Genomic DNA, 6,272 nt, shown 5'->3' on the forward strand with positions numbered 1-6,272 from the left:
CGTTTTATTCGTTTTACCATTACACCACCACCACCAGCCTGCACAGTGGTAACAAGGCATGACGGATCCATGTTCAAATTCTGCTAACCAAGCTAAATGTGAAGTTAACATTCTGAGATGAGGCTTTCTGATGTGTAAGCAATCAATTTGCAAGGGTCATAGAGACCTTTAGGATGGTAATCTTTGACCCGTGACTCCTGGGTGACCTCCCACACCATGCCATATTAAAGCGCCGGCCACACTGACCCTTTTCTCCCACTGCGGTAATGTTGCCGATCGAGACACAGACTCTTCATTCCTAAAAAAAATATCAAAATCAATAATTGTCTGTTTAAGTTTATAGTTCCACTGCGGTGTGCCATCATCCATTTAGTCCTCCCGTCACTATGATTTAATCCAGATCGAGTGCTGCTCGCTTCCAAACATCCATAAAATGTTATTTAATGGAGGATTTACAGCATTTTCCAAATCCTGATAGATTAATGTGGCTGGTGTGGGTTTATATGAAGACGTGGGGAGCCTAAAGCATGATTTTAATCTACTGAAAAGACACACAGTTGCCTATTTAGTATTTCTTTAATATTATCTGTTTATCCACCTGTAACCGAGCAAAACAACCGAGGGGTTTGGGCATGGGAGCGGTCAAATTGGCTAAATGATCAAAAGTTCAGGATGATGATAGCAGTCAGTGTGAGGTTCTTGAGAAAGGTGAAAGGCTGTTCGACATGTAAATACAGTGAATGAAGAATAAAAAGAGCATCATTCAAATCAGTGGCACAGGAATCAACACCCAAGACATAAAAAACTGCTATTTCTGTCTTGAAACATAAGCCCGATCTTCTGTCTTTCTACTGAATTGGACTTGAGGAATGTCGTTGAGTGCTTCCCTCTTCTAAAGTCTTCTTTGTGTCCCTGTGGCCAGAACCAAATCAGCGAAAGCTGAGATGTTATCCTGTTCTGCAGCTGACTGACTGCATTCAAATGCAAACCGGCTTCGCTTTGGCCTCTTCATCTCATCAGACTCTATCTCTCTCTCTCTGTGTGTGTGTGTGTGTGTTCAGCTCTCTCTTTGTGTGATCTTGCTGTGAGCGCTCTGGACTACAGTGAGATTAGACTTGCGAAAATCTCCCTCAGATTAAAACTTTTCAACTCCTTGGCTTAAAAAGAACAACTGGTGACCCTGAAACTAAAGGTCAAGTATCAGCATTCAAGTGTTGGAGAGACTCTTAAGTACCAAACACACCGATATATTCATGATATTCCTGTCGACAGCCACACAAGAGTTCTGACTATCAGTTTAAGGTTATTGACTATGAAGAAAAGGCCGTTTTGATTAGTTTGTTTAGTTTATTTGGCACAATATTAAATATATACAATAAAAATAAAGAAAATACAATCCATATACAGTGCAGGGATATGTATATATATTTAGCTATTTTATATAAAAATAAACAATAGCTAAATTAACATAACACATGGCGAAAGCAAAAAGCAAAACTGTTGAATGTGAATGGTACAGTTGGCAAAACAATTAAAAGTAGATTTATTATAGTTAAATAAAGTGGAAAAAAAAACATTTTTGTTTTTTGAAATGTAAAAATGTAAAAATAAAAACTTTTGATCTCAATTATACTAAAATAACATTGAACATTGAATTAAAAGAATTAGCCAAAATGTACAATTGTGTCATTACTTTGTGTATGTATATATAGTAGTAATATATAGTAGTATAAATATTAGGGCTGTCAATTGATTAATCGCGATTAATCGCATCCAAAATAAAAGTTTGTGTTTACATAATATATGTGGGTGCACTGTGTATAATTATTTTATATATAGATATATAATTAAATACACACACATGCTTGTATATATTTAAGAAATATTTTCATGTATATACTGTATATAAATTGTATATGTTATATATAAATATTTTATTTATAAATAATATTTTTTTTCTTAAAAATACATGCATGTGTGTATTTATATATATAAAATAATTATACACAGTGCACCCACATATATTATGTAAACACAAACTTTTATTTTGGATGTGATTAATGAGATTAATCGTTTGACAGCCCCAATATATATATATATATATATATATATATATATATATACATATATATGTCTACACAAAAACACAAATGGACAAATATATAGGCTACACTAATGCCTATATTACTATTTATACTACTATATATACTGTAGGTATGTATATGAAGAGTTCAGATGCAAAAGCCTCTAAGTGCCATTTGAAATTTTCTTCTAGAATGATCATTTTTATCAAGCTTGTATATTTAAGTTCAGATTACCTATTAATTGTCATTTAAGTGAAATTACTGAACTTAAATATACAAGCTTGATAAAAATGATCATTCTAGGAGAAAATTTCAAATGGCACTTAGAGGCTTTTGCATCTGAACCCCTTATATACACACTTTAAACATTGTATTTGTCTCTGAAAGGTAAAAGCAACCAGTGAAGCCAAAAAGTGATTTACCATAAAGAAATTGTGACCAGTTACATGACCTAAAAATGTTTCTCTTCCACATTATTAATATAAATGTAAACCTTATACCTTGAGTTTGAAATATAAATAAACATGTAAGAACATTGCAGATGTGCGTTCCTTAAAAACTCTTTTGTCTCCCGTGAAAGAAATACCAGCATGCGGGTTAGTAACGACATGAGGGAGAGCAAATAATGGCACAACGATTCCTGTAAGGATATGTCATGCAAAGTAATGTAACTGAAACACCACCCACACACACAGCGGCACAGTCAACTATAGTCCCGGCGGTGACCTCTGAGGTCAGGGGTGAAAGTGCATTCCTAGCCTCCGCTCGCGTCCTGCTAACACACACTCCTCAGAGTGTCGTTCAGCTGCTCGGCTCGTGTTGCTCTGATGTATACGATGGATTATTTACAGACGTCATAGAGATGATTTAGATACATTGATATGATCTAAAAAATAAATTCAACTTAAAAGTGCAGAAACAGAATAACATCATATTCCTATTTGCAGATTTCAAAATAATATCCGAATCTTCCGAGATCTTGTATTTGTGCTGTGATGATGTATCGGCTGATGTAAGCAGGCCATAGATCAGCACAAGGACCTGTTAGACTGAGAAAGGTCCTACTGTTGACCTCTGACCCCTCACATTAGCCGTGGCCATCCGCAGACATTCATCCTCTTTAACAGACATGTTCACGTTATAATCTCTCTCACTGCTGCACACATGGCCATGATAACTCAATTCAAGACCACTTCATTGCTCTTATCATTACACATCAATGTTCACGTCCACAATACATGTTCAGGTATGACTAATAGCTTGAAATATGATTTATGTATTATTCTGATATGCTATTATAGTTTGTTAAAATTTACAATTAGATTGTGTGTGTGTGTGTGTGTGTAAACACAAAACAACCTATTGTGTTAGATGCTATTCATCATGAATAATCAGTTTGACAGCACTATTTCAAATATACTGTATAATATATACACATATGTGTGTGAGTGTGTAGTACAATCACACACACACACTTTATATATATGCAAAAGCCTCTAAATGCCATTTGAAATTTTCTTCTTTAATGATGATTTTTATCAAACTTGTATATTTAAGTTCAGTAATTTCACTTAAATAACAATTAATAGGTAATTATCATTGCCATTTAAGTGAAACCACTGAACTTAAATATACAAGCTTGATAAAAATGATCATTCTAGAAGAAAATTTCAAATGGCACTTAGAGAGGCTTTTGCATCTGAACTCTTCATATACATATATACACTCTGAAAAATGCTGGGTTTCAACCCAAATTTGGGTCAAAATATGGACAAACCCAAATGTTGGGTTAAAAATGCAATAAAAATGTGCAGTTGAAAGTGAAAGTTGAAGTTGGGTTAAAATTTGAAATTACATTTTTAACCCAACATTTGGGTTTGTCCATATTTTACCCAAATTTGGGTTCAAACAACCCTGCATTGTTTAGAGTGTGTATATATATATACAGCACAAATATTTATTTATTAATTTTAATTTATTTACTTTTTAATTTTAATACTTTAAATTAAACTAGTGAGAAATATTGTCTCTGCAACTGGATGAAATAACATTTTTATTTATTTTTTTATTCATGGTTTTAGTTGCATTCGAAGTTTTAGTTAATGATAATAACCCTGGTAATTATGTGTTATGATTCACCCTTAAAATCAATTTAATCTGAAGTATTTAAATGTGAAGTACAAAACATTGAAGGGTGAGACTTGAGATTTATGAATCAGAAATCGACTAGATCTTGAAACGTGAGCAATTGATAAAGAGACTGAAAATATTTAAATTAAAAAATTTAAGCCCAGAAACATAATCACGTTTGATTTCATGTTGACTTGAAGTTATTTCAAAGGAATAAAACACTACCATCTGCAATATGTTCCCAAATGCCTCTCACAGCCGAATGACCCGTTTGCTTTCGCTGGATCTGGCACCATAGCAGATCTGAAGTAGCAAAAGCACAAATTGTTTCCAAGATCTCTTAGGAACATTGGTCTTTCCTTTCCAACACCCAATAAAGCTCCCAGCTACATTATGATCAAATCAGCGGAACAGAACTGCTGTCTGGAATAGAATTCGGAACTCTTGATGATCCACAACGGTTCCATGTGTTGGATTCCACATTCAAACAAACATCAAACAAAGGTCAGATTGTTTCACTCACTGTCCCATTTCCAACCCATTCCATCCTGGTGGGTTATCACATCCCATAGCTCTGTAATAACAAAAACCTGATCACAAGAACGACCCAACGTTTCTGTAATTGAAAAGACATTCTATTTTACGCATTAAAGGGATACTTCAGGATTTAGCATTAAGCTTTGTATTAGTAGGAAACCTGTAGTATTTTCAAATTACCGTGCTTTCCACCCTTATAAGCCCCTGAGATGAGAGATTTATGTATTTTTTTGTCTGGAAAATATCCTCCGATGATGTAAAAATCGTCATTTTGTGTCATCTGAGGATTTTGTCCAGAGGCTAAAGACTACAGTCAGTAGTAGGGCTGTCCCGCATGTCCTCAACCCGCCCATAGAGGGCGATCTCACTCACAGAATGAACACATAGTGTCGGCCATCTTGTTTTGGAAGCTAAGCAGCTAAAGCTGAGTAGTCGCGGTTACCATCCTCTTTTCCATTCATTGTTTTCCATACAGTCGCCATTCATTGTTTACATGCACAGCTTTTGTTTCAATAATCCCGATTGGTGAATCTGAATGTAGTGTTTACATGAACGTTAAACAAGTGATTGGTTGATGTGCGTTTTAAGAAAATTTCCGCTCCTCCGTGAGAGATACAAGACCGGTGCGTCTCACAGGTGTCGCTCATCGGTAATCACGCCACCGGCCTCGCGCCGTTCTCACCGCGGCCCTCACTCGTCCCGCTCGCCACAGTAAACATGATGAATGGCGACTGTAGAACGCAAAAGCCGAATCCCGGACATTTTGGGTGATCTCGAAACACATTTTTGGGCAGACTCGTCACGGAGACTCACTAGTAGCCTAGACTTGTTGTTTAACTACTGCGCTCTGTTACCGGTAGGCGTGGCCTCCTAGGGCTGTGAAGCAAGTGCATTCTGGGAGTTGTTGTCTTTCATCCACATAAGCCAAAAATACATTTTCTGTCTTTTCTCAGTCTAGAAAGCTCCAAATTCAAAAATAATTTCACATTTCTTCTACATTAATGACCCATTTTAAATACACATTCATCTTTCCAGAGGTGAAGTATCACTTTAAGCGTATTTTTGGTTTGTTTTCTGCTTTCGTTTGGGCTTAGTAAGACTTTGCAATGTTTTAAAAATGTGTCTCTTATGCTCACCAAGGCTGTATTTATTGAAAGGTACACTATGTAACTTTTTTTGTACAAAATTGCCATACTGAGTCAATACGTCAATCAATCCTTAAGCTTGTCAGTTTGAGATCTCCAGCTAAACTGGTTATATCTCTTAAGTCTAGTAGTGAATGTTTTATGAGCATTATGATGACATATATTTATCCGCACAGTCACGCAGAGCCGAAGCACAACCTAAAGTTCTTCTGCAAAAATGCATGTAGTTTTGTTTTTTAAAATAGATTTAAAATAAATTTAAAATCATTTAAAATAGCATTTATTTAAAATAGAGACGTTTTGTAAAATGATAAATGTTATTACTGTCTCTATTGATCACTATAACGCAGGCTTGCTTTAAGTCTGGCTACATGAG

This window comes from Pimephales promelas, chromosome 6 (genome assembly GCF_988280905.1).
Source record: "Pimephales promelas chromosome 6, fPimPro1.hap1.1, whole genome shotgun sequence".
NCBI lineage: Eukaryota > Metazoa > Chordata > Actinopteri > Cypriniformes > Leuciscidae > Pimephales > Pimephales promelas.